General features: G+C 33.1%; 1 long non-coding RNA gene across 1 annotated transcript; it reads right to left on the bottom strand.

Moving 5' to 3' along the window:
- Positions 1–9041: 9041 nt before the first annotated feature.
- Positions 9042–22518, bottom strand: LOC127861069 (uncharacterized). Its single transcript, XR_008040056.1, has 3 exons — positions 21815–22518; positions 16478–16554; positions 9042–9778 (listed from the first exon to the last, which is right to left on the bottom strand). It is a non-coding gene; the product is annotated as an uncharacterized LOC127861069 (long non-coding RNA).
- Between the last annotated feature and the right edge of the window lie 1361 nt (positions 22519–23879).

Raw genomic sequence — 23879 nt, 5'->3', positions numbered from 1 at the left:
TACAATTGTTAATGCAGGCATCATATTAAGTATATTTAATGACCTTTTCAATCTTTTTAGACTATAGCAAGTTTAGTACAAAGGTTTTCTCATACAGCATGAGTGGCCTATATATTAATCGTAATTGAGCATATTTAGTAAGTTCAGTAAATAGATTCAAGCAAACATCGCATCTGGCTTATTGTATATCCATTTCAGCCTATTTACCACGCGCAGTACATAGGTTGAAACGTACAACCTATTTAGCCTATTAAACAGTCTTTCAGCCTATTTATCATGTTAAGTATATAGGTTCAAACATACATCCTACCGGTAGTTAGCCTATTGAAATCCTTATTTATCAATCTTTTCTGCTTGTTTAGAAAGTTTAGTACATATGTTGAAAAATACATCATAAAAAGTCTATTTAGCCTATTTTAAAGCCTTTTCAGCCCATTTAGCAAGTGTAGTACATAAGTGCAAACATACAACTTTTAAAGCCAATTTACACAGCTTTTAAACCTATTTAGCAAGTTTAAAGTATGGTTATTACATACTGGGCATGTGTTTTTCCCAGTGTACACCAGTCCCCCACACACACCATCCACGCCACAAACAGATGGAGACTAAATCAAAATTAAATGTCATCTTTGTAAAAATTTAAATATCTTCAATTAAAACTTAAGTACATAGGAATTGACACTGTATTACTACATTTTTCCAAACATTTGCAGTGTAGTAAGTTTATTATTTAGGAGTACATGGACACAATATTTGTACTTACACTATGCGACTACAGGTGGGGAAAGTCTTTGAACACGCGCATGTAAATGAAACGAAGTCAATACAAAAAGTTAAGTTTTGTAGTAACATTTGTGCTTTTAAATGTATTATTGATTGTTATTCACGTAAAATAATGTGGTAGTTGCAGCTGTTAAAAGAGTTTTTTATTTAAATGTTTGTTATTGCTTTTCGTGTGTTTGGGTTTATAATACAATTGTTGATGTTGATGTATTTAAAAACAACATCAAAACCATTTGATGAAAACAATTAAAATATGTACGGGGAGGATACACACAAAACAAATGCAATATACTTGACAATTGTATGCACCTTTTAATTGAACTTCATTTAAATTAGATACTAATTATTAGTCATCATTATACATTTTTACTTTCACAACATCACAACAAAAGACGTCCTAAGGGGCCTTTGTCCAAAGGGGCAAATGTCCTAGGGGGCTAATGTCCTATGGGGCTTTTGTCATAGGGGCTTTTGTCCTAGGGGCTAATGTCCGAGAGGGCTAATGTCCTACACTCAGATGATTGTATGTGTTAAACATTGATTGGCGTATACGGTTTAGTTGGGTTTCGCATCTAACTGTTGGAACAAATGTAAAAACGATCGTCCGGGTTGTCAATATAACGTTTAAACGAATGTCAGGGTTGTAAAAACAATGTTGGTACGAATATTCGCCTTGTGAACCTTAGCGTAGGAACGATTTATGTGGGAACGAAAGTCCGGATACCTGTTTTCACTGTGCGATACATTTTATTTGAGACTTAAATCAAATACTAACAGACGAATGTTCGTTGTATATTGTATAATTATTTCAGAATTTCAATGGCAATGGTATGCAAATTTAGGCACATCTGGTGCGGGAGTATGATGTCGCTATTTTTACTGATAACAATCATAAGAACAAAGGCAGCGCGGTATAAAGAGCAGCATCGCGCAAGCATGCGGCATGGTCAGGTTGGACCTCAAAGACCTCGTGAAGAGGCCGGTAGGACCTGTAAATAAACTCTGATTTAAATAAAATAAAAAAATAAAAAATAAAGCATGCGGCATGGCGCATGCTCGTAGACAACAACATAGGTCAGGCTACAAAGACCTCGTATAGAGGCCAGTAGGACCTGAAAATAAACTCTGATACACACACGCTCGTGTACAACCGTCGTTGCGTCATGCTATTATGTAAACTGATATGATTGATAAGAACAAAGGCATTGCGGTATGAAGAGCAGCGGGGCGCATCCTTAATGGTAACCGTCGCTGCGTCAAGGGACCTACACAAACACTGTGATTGTATAGGTCCCTGCTTCGTCCTACTATTTACTGCTTGTGGGATCACTAAAATTACATTGAAATGTAAAGAAATGTACCCAAACGTATTTTTGAAATTATGTTGTACTTCGTACTTTCAAATGCATGACATACTAATATTTCTTTTACCAACAAAAAATTTAAACAATCAAATATAGTGTATAATTTAACTTGTGTGCTTGACTACAAATATTTAACGCAGTTGTGTCATGAAACCCTCAATTTATAAACAGTATTTATACTATTTAGTATTTGCTTCTCTATTGATATTATCTGAGTTACCATTTGCACTTATAAATAAAATCATTATTCAATAACATTTATTAATAATGAAATGATTTAATTAAGTTTTGGTTGCAATATTTCAAATCCAAATTTGTGTTTATTATCCAGAAAAATGACAATATTAAGGAATTCATAAATTATATATTAATCATTAATGTTTTATTACATAAGTATAAAATACATATATCCTTCTTAGCCTATTTAGCCTATTTAACAGCCTTCTCAGCCTGTTTAGCATATTTTACAATTTTCTTTAATAATACTTTTAATAATTTTAAACTACATTCTACTCAGCCTGTTTAAAATATTATGCAGGTTTATTAAATATGTTGAAATATATATGATATTAAGCATATTTAATAGACTTTTTAAGTCTAATAAGCGTATTAAGCAAGTTTTTTTTTAAAAACGGTTGTGACATTCATCCTTGATAAAAAAAAGGCTGATACGGCTGATAAATAGGTTAAATATGCCAAATCTGATGCAGTTTTAGGCCTCTTTAGAAAGTTTATTATAAATGTTGAAACATATATCATATTTAGCCTATTCAGCAAGTTTATTTAATATTTCGAAACATACATTCTATATAGAACATTTATCAGCTTGTTAGCATATTAAGCTAGTTTATTAAAGACGTTAAAATGCATTTTATTTAGCATTTTGAGCTTATTTATAACAATATTTAGCATATTCAGCAAGTGTAAGAAATAGAATGAAATATACAACCCATTTAGCGTTCAAGCATATATAGCGTCCTATGTATTCTGTTCTGCAAGTTTATTAAATCGGCCGAACCATACATCATATTTAGCCTTTAAACAGTAATTGAAGCCTATGAAGCCTTTTAAGCTTGTATGTCTAACAGATTCAGCACATTTAGCCTATTTAACAGCCTATTTAATATAGTTAGAATAGTTAGAAAGTTAAAAGAAGGATTTAAATATAGCAAATTTAGCAAGTTTTTAAAATTGGTTACAACATACATTTTAAACACATGTAATCTATTTTGCAGAATATTTGGCAAGTTTAAAAATTATGGAAAAATACAGCCAATTTAGCCTTTATAGCAGCCTATAACAGATAATTAAGCATAATTAACACGTTACATAAATTGAATTAAAATACAGCCTATTTAGTCTATTTAAAAAGTTTATTAAAAAAATCCTATTTAGCTTTCTAAACCTTTTATCCGCCTATGTATCAATTATATAAAATACGATACAATATATAGCATATTTGGCACATCAATTCTTTTAAGATGCTTAAAAATGTTATTAAGCACCTTTATTATGTAATAAACACGATTAACCGAGAGTCGTTTTAGCCTTTTGAGAAAGTTTAATTTATAGGTTAAAACAACGTGTGTGAAGTTAGCCTATTTAGCGTATTAAGTACATAGGTTGAAACAAACATCCTATTTAGCCTATTTAGCCAATTTAACAGCCTCTTCAGCCTTTTTAGCATATTTTAGCCTATTTAGCCTATTTAGTAAATAGGTTGAAACATACATCCTATTAAGCCTATTTTACAGCATTTTCAGCCTATTTAGCCTTTTTAGTACATTAGTTGAAACATACATCCTTTTTAGCCTATTTAGTCAATTTAACAGCCAATTTAGAAAGTTAAGTACAAAGGCATTGTATTTAGCCTATTTTGCCTATATAACAGCCTTTTCTTCCTATTTAGCACATGCCTATTTAGCTTATTTAACATCCTTTTCAGCCTATTTAGCATGTTTAGTACATAGGTTGAAACATACATCCTATTTAGCCTTTTCAGCCTATTTAGCTTATTTAGTATATAGGTTGAAAAATACATCATATTTAGCCTATTTAACAGCGTGGTCAGCATATTTAGCCTATTTAGTACATAGGTTGAAACATACATCCTATTTAGCCTATTTAGCCAATTTAACAGCATCTTCGCCTTTTTAGCCTATTTAGCCTATTTAGTAAATAGGTTGAAACATACATCCTATTTAGCCTATTTAGCCTATTTAGCCTATTTAACAGCATTTTCAGCCTATTTAGCCTATTTAGTACATTAGTTGAAACATACATCCTATTTAGCCTATTTAACAGCCTTTTCAGCCTATTTAGACTATTTAGTTCATAGGTTGAAACAAACATCCTATTTAGCATATTTTGCCAATTTAACAGCCTCTTCATATTTTTTAGCCTATTTTAGCCTATTTAGCCTATTAAGTAAATAGGTTGAAACATACATCCTATTTAGCTTATTTTACAGCATTTTCAGCCTATTTAGCCTTTTTAGTACATTAGTTGAAACATACATCATATTTAGCCTATTTAGTCAATTTAACAGCCAATTTAGAAAGTTAAGAACATAGGCATTGTATTTAGCCTATTTAGCCTATATAATAGCCTTTTCTGCCTATTTAGCACATGCCTATTTAGCCTATTTAACATCCTTTTCAGCCTATTTAGCATGTTTAGTACATAGGTTGAAACATACATCCTATTTAGCCTTTTCAGCCTATTTAGCTTATTTAGTACATAGGTTGAAAAATACCTAATAATTAGCCTATTTAACAGCATTGTCAGCATATTTAGCCTATTTAGTACATAGGTTGAAACATACATCCTATTTAGCCAATTTAACAGCCTCTTCGCCTTTTTAGCCTATTTAGCCTATTTAGTAAATAGGTTGAAACATACATCCTATTTAGCCTATTTAGCCTATTTAACAGCATTTTCAGCCTATTTAGCCTATTTAGTGCATTAGTTGAAAAATACATCCTATTTAGCCTATTTAACAGAATTTTCGGCATATTTAGCCTATTAAGTACACAGGTTGAAACATACATCCTATTTAGCTCATTTTAGCCAATTTAACAGCATTTTCAGCCTATTTAGGCCCTTTAGCCAATTTAACAGCCTTTTCTGCATATTTGAGTACATAGGTTGTAACATACATCGCATTTAGCCTATTTAATCTATTTAACAGCATTTTCAGCCTATTTAGCCGATTTAGTACATAGGTTGAAAAATACGTTCTATTGAGCCTATTTAACAGTCTTTTCAGCCTATTTAGTAAATAGTTTAGCCTATTTAGCCTATTTAACCGCCTTTCCAGTCTATTTAGCCTATTTAGTACATAGGTTGAAATATACATCCTATTTAACCTATTAAACTGCCTTTTCAGCCTTTTTAGCCTATTTAGTACATATGTTGAAACAGACAACATCCTATTTAGCCTATTTAACAGCCTTTTCAGCCTATTTAGACTTACAAAGGTGAAAACATACATCCTATTTAGCCTATTTTACAGAATTTTCAACATATAAGCCTATTTAGCCTATGCAGTACAAAGTAATAGAAACCATGCAAAATATAGAATATAAGGGCCTTGTACCAAACTATCTATCCGAAATAAAACAATAGACAGTAATTAGGCTTAACCTTTTACAATAAAATATCTATATACTCTCTCTCCTGTTAACGCCTTATTAAAGACTTCCTTTTTGGAAAAAAAATAAGTATTAATGCCGACACTATGTAATTATGTATAACATTTAAAAAGTTAATTTAGCCACTTGTTCTGAACAATCTGTTGGAAACAATATAATCGATTTTTATCGATTGATTCGGTCATCATGCAACAATTTGGAAAGTATAAGCCATTATACTTTAACAATAGAAATATGCTTTTATGTTCCTCATTTGTTAAACCAGCATTGAGTCTCTGTTACACCATTACACATCAAGAGCAATCAAATATGTTTTTGGTAATCTAAAAAAATTCAAAGCAATTTATTGATTCAAAACTAATTATTTGATTATCTTTATCACTGAAACATCATCAGGTGTATAGAACACATCACATACATATTAAACAAATAAAACATCTATATTAAAGCAAAGCTGACTAGACATTTATGACATTGCACCAATAATATGTGCTAATAATATATGCACTTATTTAAAAAATAAAAATAAAATCTGCTGGTATTTCTTAAGCTTCCCCCGTCAGTTATCACAATGGTGTAAGTGTGTACCCAATTATTATAATATATGCCAACAAATAAGATTGGAATATTACATGCAATCAGAGAAGAGCATACTACTACCATGCTCTGTCTTATAAATCTGGGTTTAAGCCAGTCTTGGTATTTTAAATGTGACCCAATTTAAAATATTAGAAATACCATTCATATTATAAACAGATAAATTTCTTATGAAAATAGAAATGAAATAGAACTAACATATTTACATAGAAAATTACGTAGATTAATCCAACAAAATTATTTATAATCATGCACGTATATTTAAAAAAGAAACAAGAAAAACAATACTGTCATAACACTCACCATCAATCATGTTAATTAAGTTAATATATGTTAAAATCCTTTATGCATTATCATTTTAAAGTGACGACAATCCCAACAGTTGGACCTTGACTCATTGACTTTGATGGAAGCCATGAGGAACTTTCACACAACACACTCATGGGTGAGCTTTTGTGTAAAGCTATACAAACATCTTAAAATGTTACATTTCTACCCAAGTTAATTTTAACACAGACAGAATGACTAGACATAGTAAGTCCTATATAACTCCCCCATCCACCAACTTAAAGGAGGCTAGTCTGTCAGATTATGAGTAATGCCAGATTAAAACAAGAGGGCTGAAAGGCCCAAAGTCGCTCATCGGAGATAAAAGGAAATGACCTTTTATGTGAAGCCCAAGAAAAGCAAGATATTATAAAAACAAATGTTTTAAACAAGTTTCATGAAGAATGGACAACAAATAGCCCCCTGGATATTAGGCCTGTTTAATTTTTTTGACTCGCCAGAGAAATCATTGGTACAAAATTGACAAAGTTTCGTGAAGATCCGACAATGAATGTGTCTACAGTGCTGACAAGGCAAATATTCATGACACACAAAAGAAGATAGACAATTGAAAAAATGTCATCCAGAAAGTTCACCATGAGCAATAAATTTTATGCTCATAAGATTGTCACCATATTTGAAGATGATATTATTCAAACTAATAGAGTAAACAAAATGAAGATATGATAACAACATTTGTACAGAGCAAGTGTCATTCAGATTAAACTAACAATGTGACTAAAAGCTTTCACAATGTTTCACAATAAGCAACCGAAGACATAAAAAAATTACCACCCCCCTGAGAGCCTTGTTTTTAAACAAACATGAACTATTTTCAGACTCACCTTGCAATTATATTTTCAATTAAAAAATCAATAAATCCATTTTAAAACCAAAAAAAACTTTGATAATCACACAAACAAATTCAGACCTCATCAATAAACTGTGTGCCTCAAAAATTATATCTTCTCTTATCTATGGTGCCACACATCAAAGGAATAGCACAACAAGGTATCAAGTTTCTGATCTTACTAAAACATCAATGTTCACTCAGAGATGTGTATTGATTTGTGCTAAGGCAGCTGATAAGGGAAAGTTGGAGTAATAAAGAGTGCACTCCTTATTGGAATTCAAACAATTATAGCTATTAACAGTTTTTTCTCCCTTAAGAAATTTTCTGCAAAATAAAAATTACTACATTAAACTTCGAGAATATTTAACCTGAGTGTAAACAAGGTTTTACTAAAGCCATGTAAGGAAAAAATGCCCGACCCCCTGGTGGCCATGCTTTTCAACCAATCAAAACCCTTTTCATCCAAGATAAAATTATGATGAACCTTCTGATAAAGGTTTATGAAGATCGAACAATAAATGTGGCCTCTAGAGTGTTTACAAGGTTTTACAAACGCCATATATAGCCATATAAGGAAAAATGCTCCGCCCCCTGGTGGCAAGGTTTTTAAGCATCCGGAACCATTTTCCAACATGTCCAAGATATCATAGGGACAAATCTTTTGACCAAGTTTCATGATGATTAATGGACAATAAATGTTCCCTCTAGAGTGTTAGCAAGGTATTATAATAGCAATATAAGGAAAAAAGCCCCGCCCCCTCCCCTTGGCGGCCATGTTTTTCAACCAACCGGCACTGTTTTCAAACTCATAAAAGATATCATTGGGACAAATCTTCTCACCAAGTTTCATGAAGATCTGACAATAAATGATGCCTCTAGAGTTTTAACAAGGTTTTACTAAAGCAATATATAACCATATAATAAACAATGCACCGCCAACTGGTTTCCATGTTTTAAAGCAACCAGAACCTTTTTCAAACCAGTCAAAGATACATTAGGACAAATATTTAGACCAAGTTTCATGATTATTTGAAAATAATTGTAGCTCATCGAGAGTTATCAAGGTTTTACTATAGCCATATGCCCCCCCCCCCTCTGGCGGCCTTGTTTTTCAACCAACTGGCACGATTTTCTAAATCGTCCAATATATTATTGGTATGAATCTTCTGACAAAGTTTCGTTAAGATTGGACAATAAATGTGGCTTCTGGAGTGTTAAAAAGGCTTTACCATGGCCATATAAGGAGAAATGCCCCGGCCCTTGGCAGCTATGTTTTTCAAGCAAATGTAATCATTTTTAAAGTCATCGAAGATATCATTGGGAAAAATCTTCTGAGCAAGTTTCATAAAGATCGGCAAATAGATGTGGCCTCTAGAGTATTAACAAGGTTTTACTATAGCTATATAAGAAAAAATGCGCCGCCCCATGGCGGCCATGTTTTTCAATAAACAGCATTATTTCCAAACTCGTCTAAGCTATTATTGGGATGGATCGTCTGACCAAGTTCCATGAAGATCTGGCAATAAATGTCGCCTCTAGAGTGTTAACAAAATTTTACTATAGCCATATAAGGAAAAATCCCCCGCCCCTTGGCAGCCATGTTTTTCAAGCAAAGGTAACCATTTTCGAACTCTTACGGGATATCATTGAGACCAATCTTCTTGACAAATTTCACGAAGATGAATAATAAATGTGGCGTCTAGAGAGTTAACACGGCAAATGTTGACGACGCACAACACACGACGGACAAAAGGCGAACACAAAAGCTCACTATGAGCACGTTGTGCTCAGGTGACCTAAAAATAAAGTTCAGTAAAGACACTCAATAATTGTATCGCCCTTTTTACTGGCTATAAAAAGCATAGTAATACAAACACGATTTTTTTTAATTCAGTGGCCAATTAAACAGAGTTTGGGCAAGAAAAAAATATTTACAAACTTAACACAACAGGGAGACCCTTTGAGGCAAGCATAAATGCATAACGAATAACAACAGGTCGCTGCCTTGATCCACAAAAAATATTGATGCTGTTTTAGCATGCATCAAAATTTCTCAATCAGTTTGAACAAATATATGTCATCACTTGATCTATGGTCAAAATAGTGCGTGATCTACAAAACTGTTCGCATTATTCTCTGGGCATCAATGCTCCAGTAAGTATCTCAAATGTCATCGCCTTCCGGATGGCATGAACCTTGTTCTGGAAAAGAGAACAAAACAAAAGCTTACACATTTTTTTTAAGTTTCCATTTAACTTCAATAAAAGCATGTTATGTTAACAAGCCAGTTAAAACAAGACTATTGCCAAGCAATAAAAGTCCCCTACCGGCTCCACCATTGTCAGAAATTCCACCATTGTCAGAATATTTTTTATTTGTGGCCAAAGCAACCAGAATGTTTACGTAGGAACAAAATTAATAACCATAATTTTTGACATAGGAACAAAATGAAATGACGTGCATAATGTACATATTGGCATCTATCCATGTTCCAAGTTTCATGAAAAAATATTGGTAATTCTAAGAAGTCTAAGTCTAACTCTAAGAATGGGTTGAATAATATGAGCCCTATTATTATTTTGAAGCTGGTAAAAGAAAGGTACTTGTTAATATATATTGACAAGATTGTGCCTTATTGAGGATAGTATATTTATATGAGGCTCCAGCTACATTCTCGCAAAATATTAATTCAAGGACGCTGTATAACACAGTACGAGGTAAGCAAGAAGCGTAGCTTGGCAAACGTTGGGTACCATACATTTATTTTATTGTGTTAAAAGAAAAAAACAAAGACAATTAAATATAATTCAGCTGGATGTTATTGCATAAAAAAAAATTCCTTAAAATAACATTAAGGTCATTCAGCTATTAAATATTGAAATATATATATGGCAAGAAGGGAGTTCGGTACAAAATTCAAAATAAGGTAGGGCTTATAATTATATTCTTAATGGAAAGAACAGACAAGGGTCATTATTCTGCTGTGAAAGGTCCATGGGGCTATAAGTCAGCAAGAATTGTTTGCAAACATTATCAACGCCTTTCTAATGGATATATTCCACAGCTGTTAAAAGTTTCAGCAAAATCCAGCAAGCAGTTAAAGAGGAGCATATAAACACAATTGATGGATAATACATATTTCTTAATGAAAAAACAGAAATGGCCATAATAAAGTATGAACTTTCTTTTCTTGACAATTGTATTCACATCAAGTTTATTCAACAGCGAAAGTTTGGGCAACAATATTATGTAAAAAAAATTGAAAACAGAAACAACAGGATCGTTTGGGTGGACAGGTGCTATTTTTAGACCTCCTTTACTACTCCAGAGCATAAAAATGTCAACTTGCAATTCAAAAGGGCCTTTTTTAGACAGAAAATGCATCGGCTATCTATGACACTAGGTCTGGGTTTATTATTTATGGATAGCATATAAGGCAAAATACTTCTCTTATATTTTTTTTGGCTTCAATCCCCTACATGTAATATAAAGAAGCAAGCGAAAAATCACTATGTGAGATGAAAATTGCTGGATCTGTTGTTTTCTTAACACCATGTTGGATCACAATTGAAAGTCTGCAAAATGGAGCTTGTCATAGGCATTAGCAGCAATTTAAATAACTACTTGAAACAACTGATGATTAAATGTACCGATTAAATTTCTTGTTATGAGCCCCTGTTACCTTTGACTTCTGAATAAACAGGCTTCTTCCATCACTTAATAGTAAACATTATAACTTGCATGCTTTATGTCAAGGAGTTTTGTATATATCATGGGGAAATAAATAATAATATGTAACAAGAGCACCGCCATGCGGGTGCAGACCGCTCATCTATTTTCTTTTTAAAGGTGAAGGGACTCTCATTTTAAATCACAACGGAGGGAGAGGTGGAGTGAAGAGGGGTGTATAGTGTGGTGGTGTGGACATTTATTACATTATCTTCCAAAAATGCGGACAAAAAATGAAAAAAAAAATTTTCGAGGGGGTGGGGGGATTCTTGGGTGCGATGGTTGGACGGTATTTCAAAAATAAAATAATAAAAATAAATATTTGTGTTCATTAACCGTTTCAACAAAAACTTGGAGGGGGGGGGGTTGGGGGTATAGTGTGAGGGTGTGGTGGTCATTTGTGAGATGATCTTAAAAAAAAATAGGGAGGGGGATTCGGGGGGGGGGGGGGGAGGGCACGGGGGATGGTTTGGGTGGAGTCTATTGTGGTATGTCAGGTAAGAGTAGTTTTGTCAAATTATCAATCAAATCTAATCATAAATAAAGAAGTAATGGCAATTTTAGCAAAATTTTATAATTTGACCTTGAAAGTCAAGGTCATTCAAAGGTCAAGGTAAAATTCAACTTGCCAGGTACAGTAACCTCATGATAGCATGAAAGTATTTGAAGTTTGAAAGCAATAGCCTTGATACTTTAGAAGTAAAGTGGATCGAAACACAAAATTTAACCATATATTCAAAGTTACTAAGTCAAAAAAGGGCCATAATTCCGTAAAAATGACAACCAGAGTTATGCAACTTGTCCTTTTACTGTCCCCTTATGATAGTTTGCGAGTGTTCCAAGTATGAAAGCAATATCTTTGATACTTTAGGGGTAAAGTGGACCAAAACACAAAACTTAACCAAATTTTCAATTTTCTAAGTATATAGGGCCCATAATTCCGTACAAATTCCAGTCAGAGTTACATAACTTTGCCTGCACAGTCCCCTTATGATAGTTAATAAGTGTTGCAAGTATGAAAGCAATAGCTTTGATACTGTAGAAATAAAGTGGACCTAAACACAAAACTTAACCAAATTTTCAATTTTCTAAGTATAAAAAGGGCACATAATTCTGTAAAAATGCCAGTCAGAGTTACATAACTTTGCCTGCACAGTCCCCTTATGATAGTGAGTAAGTGTTGCAAGTATGAAAGCAATAGCTTTGATACTTAAGGAATAAAATGGACCTAAACACAAAACTTAACCAAAATTTTCAATTTTCTAAGTATAAAAAGGGCACATAATTCTGTCAAAATGCACGCCAGAGTTATCTTACTTTGCCTGCCCAGTCCCCTCACGATAGTAAGTAAGTATACCAAGTTTGAATGCAATAGCATCGATACCTTCTGAGAAAAGTGGACCTAAGCGCAAAACTTAACCGGACGCCAACGCCGACGCCGACGCCAAAGTGATGACAATAGCTCATTTTTTTTTCAAAAAATAAATGAGCTAATAAATGCCAATTCAAGTTATGGGTTATAATTTATCATATTTCGATCGGGCAATTTTTTTGGTTGTTGAATTTAATACCTGAGAAATAGATTTTACCAAACTATCTGAAATAAAAGCTCCGTGGAATGGTTAAGCAATCTGGAGAGTAATATATTTTAGTAACTTTGTTTGTTTTAATGAATTAAATTAAATGTTGTTTAGACATATCGGAGAACATGAAAACGGCAAGGCATACGCAACATTCGCAGCATTTTGGCACATATGGACTTCTCAGTCGTAACCATTTGTCTGCTTGGCCACCCCCTTACGACAATAAGCATTTATTGTTATGTAAACTTCTAATAAAGAAAGCAAAAACAGAGATCATATTCATTGATGTTGGTGTAAAAATTGTATAATCATGTGGTCACACAGAACATATTTTCATGAGTGACGAGTAGTTTTATGCTCGCTTTTTGCCTTTCTTGTTGCTTTAGAGTCTAAACACTTTATTGATTTACACCAATCTTTTAAAAAACATCAATTTTATTACAGCTAAGAAACAGTTTATTTAAATATTGATGATTAAACTCAACAGTGAAAATATTCTTTTTTCATGAAAAAATTTTGTGTCTTTGGAAAGGCAGACAAGGGACAGATGTCTATGGTTTTTCCAGAATGGCTCAATCTACTTTGTAGCAATAGGTAGAAACTGCCACTTATAGAACTGCTCACACAGTTTCACAATAGCCATATAAAAAACAGTAACATACATTGGAAATTAAGTTTGCAACAGATCACAACAAACTATTGATAGAAATTTGACTTAAAATACGGTCTTCGAGTACCTTCAATATTGTGGATGGGACCCCTTGAAATAAGCAACCTTTGTCTTATGCTTCCACTTTGAATTTCACCCTGTGCATTTTTACTAGGTCAAATTTGAAAATTTTAGCGCTGATTTATCGTTAGTTTGATTTAATCAAAGGAAAGCTGCTTCATGTCAAGAAGCCTTAAAATAACACTTTCTCGCCAATAAAATTGGCTTTCTTTGTCTATTAATCAACGTGCTAAACGTGTGATGAAACAAAGAATAAATGTATCTTGGCTTTCCGCAAGAGTCCAGGTAGTTTTGATACACCAACTTTCTGTACATTTCCAACAAATGGCAAAAAGTTGTGTTTACACAATTTTTAAAACACAATTATCGTCAAAAAAAGGCACCAGTCTTTTGTTAAATTATTACTAGATATAAACCATGTTTTGTTGGATAATTACTAGTTATAAAACCGCAAGGTAATTATATGTTTAACACCTAATTGATTTTATGTTATTTAAATGTTAGACAAGATAGCCTAGTAACAGAATCTGTCTATGATTTTGATACTGATGATGATTACATTTTTTCCAGAATGGTCTTTTTTAAGGGCAATTTCATCAAAAGACCAAATTTGGTTACTCCCTTGTGTAGTTTCTAATACCAAGGTTGACTGTATTCAAGAGGTACATCTTGACTTAACAATACATTATTAACTAAAGTGATCACATATAACTTTGTGGTCAGGTCTTCAAATGTTTCAATTTGAGATATACAGTTAGACCTTATAGACATTAATAGGAGAACGGTAGATAAAGGTTTTGTATTGATAGGCTATCATACGTTGCTATGTTGTAAAGTCCAACTGTGAGGCATTTCGTCCAAGAATTATTGGGGAATTCTAAAATATAACACAACCAATAACAGGGAAAATTAAATCTAGGAAGAGTTATATGAACAAATGTGACCTGCTACCTAAGAACAGCCATGCCCAGGTGTAACTAGTATTCAATTTTATAAGAATAAATAAAGGAAAAACAAAGAGAGCTACTGTCATGTGTAGACCCTGACAAAATTGTAGGACGAGATTGTGATCTTCATCTTAAACCAAGGGACCCGGTTCTTTTATAGGAAAAATCATATTCTACAAGGTTATTAAAATCAATCAATGATTGACAAAGACATGCTCCAGTTTTCAGTTATATAGTTATGTTGTTACCTAGATCCTCTTGATTCTTAATATGCCTATGATGTCAACCAAATTGAGGCCGTGTATTGTGACTCGTCATGAAATGGGTTATGGTTTATGAGTGTGATGATTATCATACTAATAATTACAACATCCATCAATGCTGGACAACACGAGAAATTAGTTTATTGAACTATTACATGTTATGTCCACCCTCCCCTTCTCTAAACCACAACGCCCTTGAATGTCATCATATCTATGCATACATATCTTAATTATCTCAAACAAGAGCTGTCACCATAGGATGACATATGCCCACTTCTAACGCTTTGATAAAAGTTATGAGCATTTTTCTAGACCTAAACACAGATTACGAAACCTAACCAGGATCCTAAGTTCAATGTCAAGGTCACAGGGGTCAAATTTTTGAGCGTATGGAAAGGCATTGTCCATATACAAATGCAGACCAAATATGAAGGTTACATATCAAGGGACGTAGAAGATATGAGCATTTTTCTAAACCTAAATGCAGATTTTGAAACCTAAACGCGGACCCTAAGTTCAAGGTCAAGGTCACAGGGGTCTAATTTTTTGTGTGTACCGAAAGGCCTTGTCTATATGCACATGCATACCAAATATGAAGGTTATATCTCAAGGAACATAGAAGTTATAAGTATTTTTCGAAACCTATAAACAGATTTCGAAACCTTAGTGCCGACCCTAAGTTCAAGGTCAAGGTCACAGGGGTAAATTTTTTTGTGCGTATGGAAAGGCCTTGTCCATATATACATTCATACCAAATATGAAGGTTATATCTTTATGTTCAGTTTTCGAAACCTGAATGCAAAGTGTGGCAGAAAGACAGACAGACGGACAGTCCAATCACTATATGCCCTCCTTCGGGGGCATACAAATAATATCATGTTTCAACTCTATGATGTGAATCGAACAATGCTCCCAGCTTGTCCGATGTCCTGATTAATTGTGCTCATATATTTTGAAAACCCATCATGTACCATAACATTCAAGGCCAGCCAGGACATGTTCCAGAACTTAAGCTATTCTCATTTTTTGTCACCAATTTGTCACATGCATAGTAGCCATTCCCATGTTTAAATTCAAAGGCACATTCTTGATGAACATATGAATCCCTGTGCATAGAAATAAATCATAAGCATATAAAGTTCATTGAGATGACATACATTTTATTACATTCAATCTCTTGAGAAATGGCAAAAATAGTTTGCTCCACAAGATAAAAACATGTTTTGCTTTTTCCATAAAAATGGTTCCAATAAAGCGCCTACACATATGGAACATGTGGATCGATGGGAATAAAAGGGTGTCTTGTACATTTTGATTTCATATTAAAATTTTAATTTTTAATTTAATCTTAGTACATTTTATGCAACAACAAATAGCTCATTCACATTGAGGATCTCCAGGCATGAAAAGTCATGTACATTTCATGGTGATGACATATAATATATACAGGATTATGTTTAATCTCATGCAAAAGGTACAGATAGCATGCTCAACAGACTTGCAAATATTAAAATGGACGGACCAACAATCCAACCAACGGACCAATCAACACTTAGTTTTAATGATCTAAACTCCTTTGCCGGGTATACCAACAACCAAACTGACAGTAGTCAGTATTATCTACAATTAAAGTATGTGAAATATTTACCTCACCAAGGTCAAGCCATTATCTCTAGCATTTCCGGAGTCAACTAACGTCATAGTCTTGCCGGCAACGTCAAGCATCTGAAGAAAAATATGGGAGAATACAAGCTCAAATTAGGCTATTAAATTGAATTCACAGTCAATGAACTGTTAATAAGCATGGAAGATTGGAATTGATAAAGTGAACATGTCAATAAGCAAATTTATATTTTTAAACAAACCATTCAATAAACATTAGCGTTATTGCACCTTAAAGTCATACAAACGTAATAGTGCCCAACCAGACTAATTGGGTACTGGCTAAAAAATGCACATATTGTAGTCTAGAGAATAATTACATTTAATAATCAAGTTCATATTGATATGTGAATGCCTTCCTCTTGAACAATATAGCTACAGATGGGGAAAATGTCATACTCAGAGTTGAAAAAAATGATAACCCAAAAGTCATGATTTAAATAATCTTTGGTCTGGACTTCTACAGATGATTGTTACAAATTTTATTATTTACATTAATTTTAAAAGTGATATCTTATACAGTTTCAGAAAAATAGCAATGAGAAGTTTGTCAAGCACCGACAGATAGAATAACTGACCAAAGGCGGATGCCCATTTTATATCCCTTTGCCTATGGCGGAAATAATAAGAACATTTGGGACATCAGTTAAAACAGTTTAAGTCTGCTGATTTCGACAGCTATTTCGAAATTTTCGTAATTGTTTTACATGATTTGTTTATGTGCGTATAAACTGTAAATTGTAAAATAATGATCAGATTTCAAATGTGTTCAAACAATACTAATTCCTCTTTTAAAAATCCAGTAAAATAAAATGTCTTTATAAAACAAAGAATCTGTCCCTTAAGTTTGTCATAGGTAATCAGACAATGAACAGTTTTGCGACAAATGGGCATCTGATAACAATCATATGTCCGACTATTCTTAAAAGTGTTCGACTAGACAAAGCTGCTTTTTTAATTTTCAAATACAATGTTTCGGCTTATGCAAAACATGTAATAGTCTTTTAACTGGGGCTTAAGATCATATATGCTGAATATCTTAAACGCTTTTACTTTAAAATTAACGTTATTGTTTTGAATTATGTGTTGCGTAATTAGCTCTACTAACAACATACATGTATGCAAATTTTAATTTGTGTATGCATTTTGTTAACCCTACCATTGCTGGACAATTTCTTGAAATTGCAATCTAGCGTCACTTTTAAATGCTGAGAAATTATCATCTGACTTAACACATCAGGGTTAAAAAACGAGTTTTTTTTCCACTTACCCAACCTATCATAATATGTTATACTATCATAAACCATTCGAACCGTTTTGTTTTATTTTAAGTTAAGTTTTATTTGAATATGTTTTTGATAATTTATATCATATTCTCTGATTTAAATATTTAATTTGAGATAAGTTTCGCTACATTCGGTCATATTATGTGTGTTAATTTAACAGCAAACAAGATATTGAGACGATTTTTGCAGGTATTTTGCATATTCCTATTTCACAATGAAAATTAAAATAATAACAAAGCAAAGTTGTAATAGACCAAAACTTTGCAATTGTGATGGCGTAGTTTGTGGAAACAAAATTAATGTAATTTATGTTTTGGTCACCTTTGTTATGAATTCACGCAAGTAGACATTGTTTTCATTTTATGTTCGCAAAAAACAAATGTTTAAAGATAGTACTTTTTAAGTTATATAGGGAAACGAACACAAATGTCTGTTAAAAACAAATCCTATTAATTTTATACCAGTATCGAAGCAACGTAACCATTTCAGCAATTGCAATACGACATATGTCAATATGCATCTTATTTACATAGTTAATGTCTCTAAAAATAATTATTAAAACAATCCTATACCAATACGAAGTCCTGACTGAACATGTGATCAATTGAGGCGCTAATGATAATATTATGTAGTTTCATTAAGGCATGGTTTTCACCGATACGATGCATTAAAAGGTGTAATATTATTGGGCTTATTCATGTGTGTATGATCTTAATATTAACATATATAAAGTGATAACGAATGTATTAATGTGATTAACTATATTGCATAGAAAGGGATTCATGTAGAGTTTTGTAAAATGCTGAAGTATGTCGATCGATGTCTTGACTTCACAACTTTATACAGAGTATGAACGGTTCAAGTAAGAATAACGAAAACAAACACGCGACTAAGGTTCTACTTAAAGCTTCCCGGTGGTTTGTCAGACGATAACAGTGGTTTTAAACACATCATGGTTCACTGTTACGAAAATTGAGAAATAACAGCGTTTCAACGAAAGTAAATTGTTTAGACTCATGTTAAACACAACTGTACATAACATCAAATTATAGTTTTTTAATGATAAAATAGGTTGTGATTATGTTTCCAAAAGTTTTTGATTTATTGTTTGGCACATGCATTGAACTCCAGCATGTCATTCGAGAATTCGGTTATGTTCAGACTGTTTTTTAAAATGTGTTATGTATGTATTATAATTACTTATTACATAACGGAACAAACGACCGTGTCAAAAAATGTACTTGAACCATTTTAATCATTAATCAACACGATGATCAAGTATTCATTAACCAACGCGATGATGAACAACCATATTACACAAGTAAACATGCACTTAAGACGGACAGAACAAATAAACACACACAATTAATTTGTAGTGTGCAGGTTTGAAGACAGGTTTGAAGACAATTGACTAGCTACTGGATTAAAACTCAATACGAGTTTGGTACCTTTTGTTCTAACCCTTACGTTGGTAACATTAGCATAGCACGGCTATATGCAAACTCTGTTTCCACTTTATAGTTTAATTGCATATGACTGAAAAGTGTGCCTATTAGTATTCATACTTAAAACTGTATATTGGGCTTATTCATTAAATGATAAAAGATAATCAGCGTGCTTTAAAGTTAGTAGATAATATGGAAGCAATACATAATTTAAGGTGTTAAGGATGGTAATGTTTAATAGTTTATCACGATCTGTAATAGACAGGTGCAAACATGATATTCGCTGTTTCAATTGGGTATTATTATAAGAGAATGTCGTTCACACCAACGCAATTATTAAATAACTGAGTCAGCCAATTGATGTTTTTATTATGATAATGTATGCCACTTGAACAGAAAATAAAGCTCCCTGTACTTATCATGGATATCAAAACATGATACAGGCAGTATTCAAACAGCATGTAAGAGCATGGATGACTGCCCTACAGAAAGATGCTACATACAGGCCCATAACGAGCAGGACAGGTGATTGAAAGCTGGTATAATACAGAAGAGCGCCATCAGCGAAAGGAACTATTATTGGGTAAAATTTGTAAAATTACAGGCCATCGAAAATTACGATAATCTGTATACGAGAAGAAATCTTCCGAGAAAAAAAACTTTGACATCAGTGATTGGGGATGCCGTTTTATGAAAGAAGATGCTGTGCGAGCAGTGGATCGATGAGTTCACATCAGTTTTAATAAATGAAAAACGCTTCTAAATGATTTATTATCCTTAGGCGGCCGTGATCACAAATGTATATTTACTCAATTAAACTATTGCAGCTTATGTACTGGCTGTGAGTAGGAAGCTTAAAAGTATGCCGTCAGAAAAACGAAACATTTCATTCATAAATAATTCAACGTTATGCTCGAATTATTAGTATTATTATAAGTCGTATTATTATTATTATTAGTTGTATAATTCCTATTCTTCTTCTTCTTCTTCTTCTTCTTAGTATTATTATAAATAATAATAATAATATTATTATTATTATTATTATTATTAGTAGTAGTAGTAGTATTAATAATAATAATAATAATATTATTATTATTATTATTATTTGTTGGTAATATAATTTATATTATTGTTATTTATATTAATATTATTCGTATAAGTATCATTATTATTAGTATCGATATGTTTTAAAGCGCTCTTGTTCCGTTCAAGGTATTTACATGTGCATTTATCTTGAAACATTCATCGAGCTTTGTTTAATTTGTTGTTACACGCCTTGACACAAGTTGGCAAATTAATCACATATTGTGACAGGTTCAAAGCGGAGCTGTTTTCTGTTAATTTACAAGGAGTGCAAACTCTTGTGAAAGTTTTCTATCATCCCTGACAGTGGTCTCCCCATACTCCTAGTTAACCTACATAACATTATCTACTCCAAATACAAGACGAGCTGAATAAATAATCAGATACAGGTTTACAATAGTTATCAGAAACCATAAGCATATTATGTATACATAGTTTAATATAATTTATTTATCACTCTTCGTCAGCGAACAAACGATGTTAAAATCGACATTATACAAAAGTAAACTTATGTACACATGTGTTTGAAATATTATTCATAGGCATACAATTAAATCGAATTGATATTGTTTATGGAAATAAATCTCATAGAGGTCAATGAAAACAGTATTCATATGGTAAAAACATTGAATATATAATATCATATGCGAAAACAGTCTGGTATTCTATGTACGAAAACGAAATTCTAGAATAACTTATGTTTACTGTTAATGAAGTGATAGCGTATTGATCTTAACATAAGAAACAGACTGGTAATCAAGTTCCGAAAATGAAATTCTATAATACATTCTCTTTAGTATTTATGATCTCGGTGACAGAGCAAGTTTGTTATATTTTAAGCGCATTCCTTTAACCCACGATACAGAGTTTTCAGCGTTGCAAAGTTTGACGCGCCTACGTGAGGAACGCTTGTACACGTATAGGCCTGCTTGTTGTTCAAGCGGAAAGTTTCACCATAAGCAATGAGAAGTCTACCCGTCACATTTGAATGGCGAGTGCAATCATGAGTGCAATTTTGGGATTACTACACGGGCAGAAGGAAGAAAGCGTTCTGCGATATTGGCACACCATGTTAAGCACATGTGACACTGTACCGCGTATAAACTTGATACTACCGCTCTAATTACGGATTTTTCTCTGGGCAGCACTCTGGATGGGATTCCGAGATTGCCCAAGATACATATTGGTTACCGTTCTTCGGCATTATCTTGAATATTCCAGGGGTGGTATTCCAGAAACATCTTAAGTCATTTCTTAAATAATTTCACTTAAGTTCAAAATTACAATGTTTTGTATTTCTTTACTAAATAAGGAAACACATGTTTTTGGGGTATTCCTAAAATAACATTGGCATAATGATGTTATTTAAATGTATATCTTGATGCCAATCTATTGCAATATGAAATGAAACACTTACGAAAATTTCCCAATTTAAGGATAAGAATAAAATTTATCTTAAGATTCTTCTGGAATACGAACCCAGGTCTGTGAATGCATATTATCGAGAACCTGGCTTCTCTGGTCGCATTTGTCACGTGTTGCCGGAGAATGCTCTTCCACTGCATCTTTGAACAAATGTCTCACTGCTCAAGTTCATATTAAGATACTCATTTAGATTGTTCCTATGAGGTTATCCAAATAAAGCACTGATAAATCATTGGCATTCATAATCATTGTTAAGAAATCGCACCAGTCTATTCAGGAATACGTATTTGGCCAAGTGTCTACATACATCTACAAGGAAGATTACACAGCTATCCAATACATTAAAGCTTTCTTGCGTCAACACCTGTTTCGAGTGACTTAACATCTAACACTGCGTGTGAAAAGTCAGTGCTGGTAGACATTTACAATGACTATATGGGTGTAGTATCGTATCATGTTATGAGTATTCAATGGTCTAAGGGAAGTAATTCTGTTATACCTATTACAAGGATTATTGTTAGAGTGGCATCCCCTGATATGCACATGTTTAGAGGGCGCTTATTAGATTGTGGAACCTTCAATGGTGTGTCGTGTTGTTTTGTTTATGGTTATTTTAATCCAAGTAATCGGCCTCGAGCCGGGTTTGACACTACAATGGGTTAAACGCAACGCCTGTGCGCTACCTCAAGTCCTTTAATATCCGTTTGCATGCATGTATTCCAAAATTCATATCCGTAAAGTGATAAAGGTATAACCACTGCGTGGTATAACGTTCTAAGGGTAAGCGGGTTTAAACCTCCTGGATATAACCCACTATTCAGTAGGTTTAAGAAATAAAACGTTTTTCGCTAGCGTCGTTCAATGATTTGGTTGTCGAAAGTGAACCGTCGCATAAAAGACCTAGGTTGTTGTGAACCATTATTTAATTTAGTTGTTGCTTTCCCATATACCACTTTCTTTCACGACAATACGGCACAATGTCATTTAAGACGATACCGTCACCCTTGTCGGAGTTATACTCGAACCGCCACTGCTTGGTTTACTTGTCACAAATGGATATGATGCAGTGTAGCCCATGGTTGGATAGAACACATATTTATAGAATGAGTTTATACATAGTAAAGCCTTAAACACTACTATAATCATCTTACAAAATCCTTCCAGTGAATATTACTATGGTGGATTTCAATGGAGAGTTACAAGTTGCGAGAAGTTATGACAAGTAGCGACTTTGAACAAAAACAGCAAACGTTCTATTTCATTTATAAACAATTCATTGTGCAATTACATCAGAAATATTTTAATATCCGCTTACTTGTTGCTAAATGAGTTAAATGGTATACAATAACTTTATGTGAATACACATTCGGGCGTAGTTTTCTCGGGGGTAATTTAACGGGTGAATAGTTTATAGAAACTCCTAATATACACCTAATGCACAGGCTATTTAGTACTTTATATTGCCCTTAATAGGATGTAACATATCAATACTATTCTAATGTTCAGATCAATATGCGAAATTCTAAAATTCTTACTTTGCACAGGGACCTATACAAACGTATAGGTCCCTGCTTTGCACTAACACCTGCGGGTTTTTTACAAGTACATCAAGGTTTAAATTGTAAGTGTAAATTGGTCATTAACGAAATAGCTTTTTAAACACGCACTTAAAAAATGCCTTACAATAATTTAATGTAATTCCATACCGTGAAAGCTGAACTCGGTTCAATGCGATGGTCTAAAACAAGGTTATCCAAGTTTTAAAGCGTGATTATTAATTTAAGCTTATAGTATTTTCACTGTATTTCTTACGTGAGGTTGAACAATTACCGGCCGTTGGCATAATTAACGACACGCAACCCATTCTGTCAGTTATGTGTGGTAGAATAATTGTGGACAGTATTGAATTGATAACAATAATGTGCCTTTCAAAACCGTCATTTCAATCGTTCGCGTGTATAACTATACAATAAAATCGTCATTATCTTGCCTACATAAATGGCTTCATTAACATTCTTTCAATCAATTCTGCTCTCCCCTGCGTGAATTAGATCAAGAACGTAATGACATCTCTCATTGCCAGTATTCATTCTTCTCTTGTGTTTATCAATGTGGGTGACGATACCGGTACCTAATTTAGGCAGTTAGA

Source organism: Dreissena polymorpha, chromosome 15, assembly GCF_020536995.1.
Source record: "Dreissena polymorpha isolate Duluth1 chromosome 15, UMN_Dpol_1.0, whole genome shotgun sequence".
NCBI lineage: Eukaryota > Metazoa > Mollusca > Bivalvia > Myida > Dreissenidae > Dreissena > Dreissena polymorpha.
Note: the sequence above shows the minus strand (reverse complement) of the source record. Positions and strands in the feature narration are given on the sequence as shown.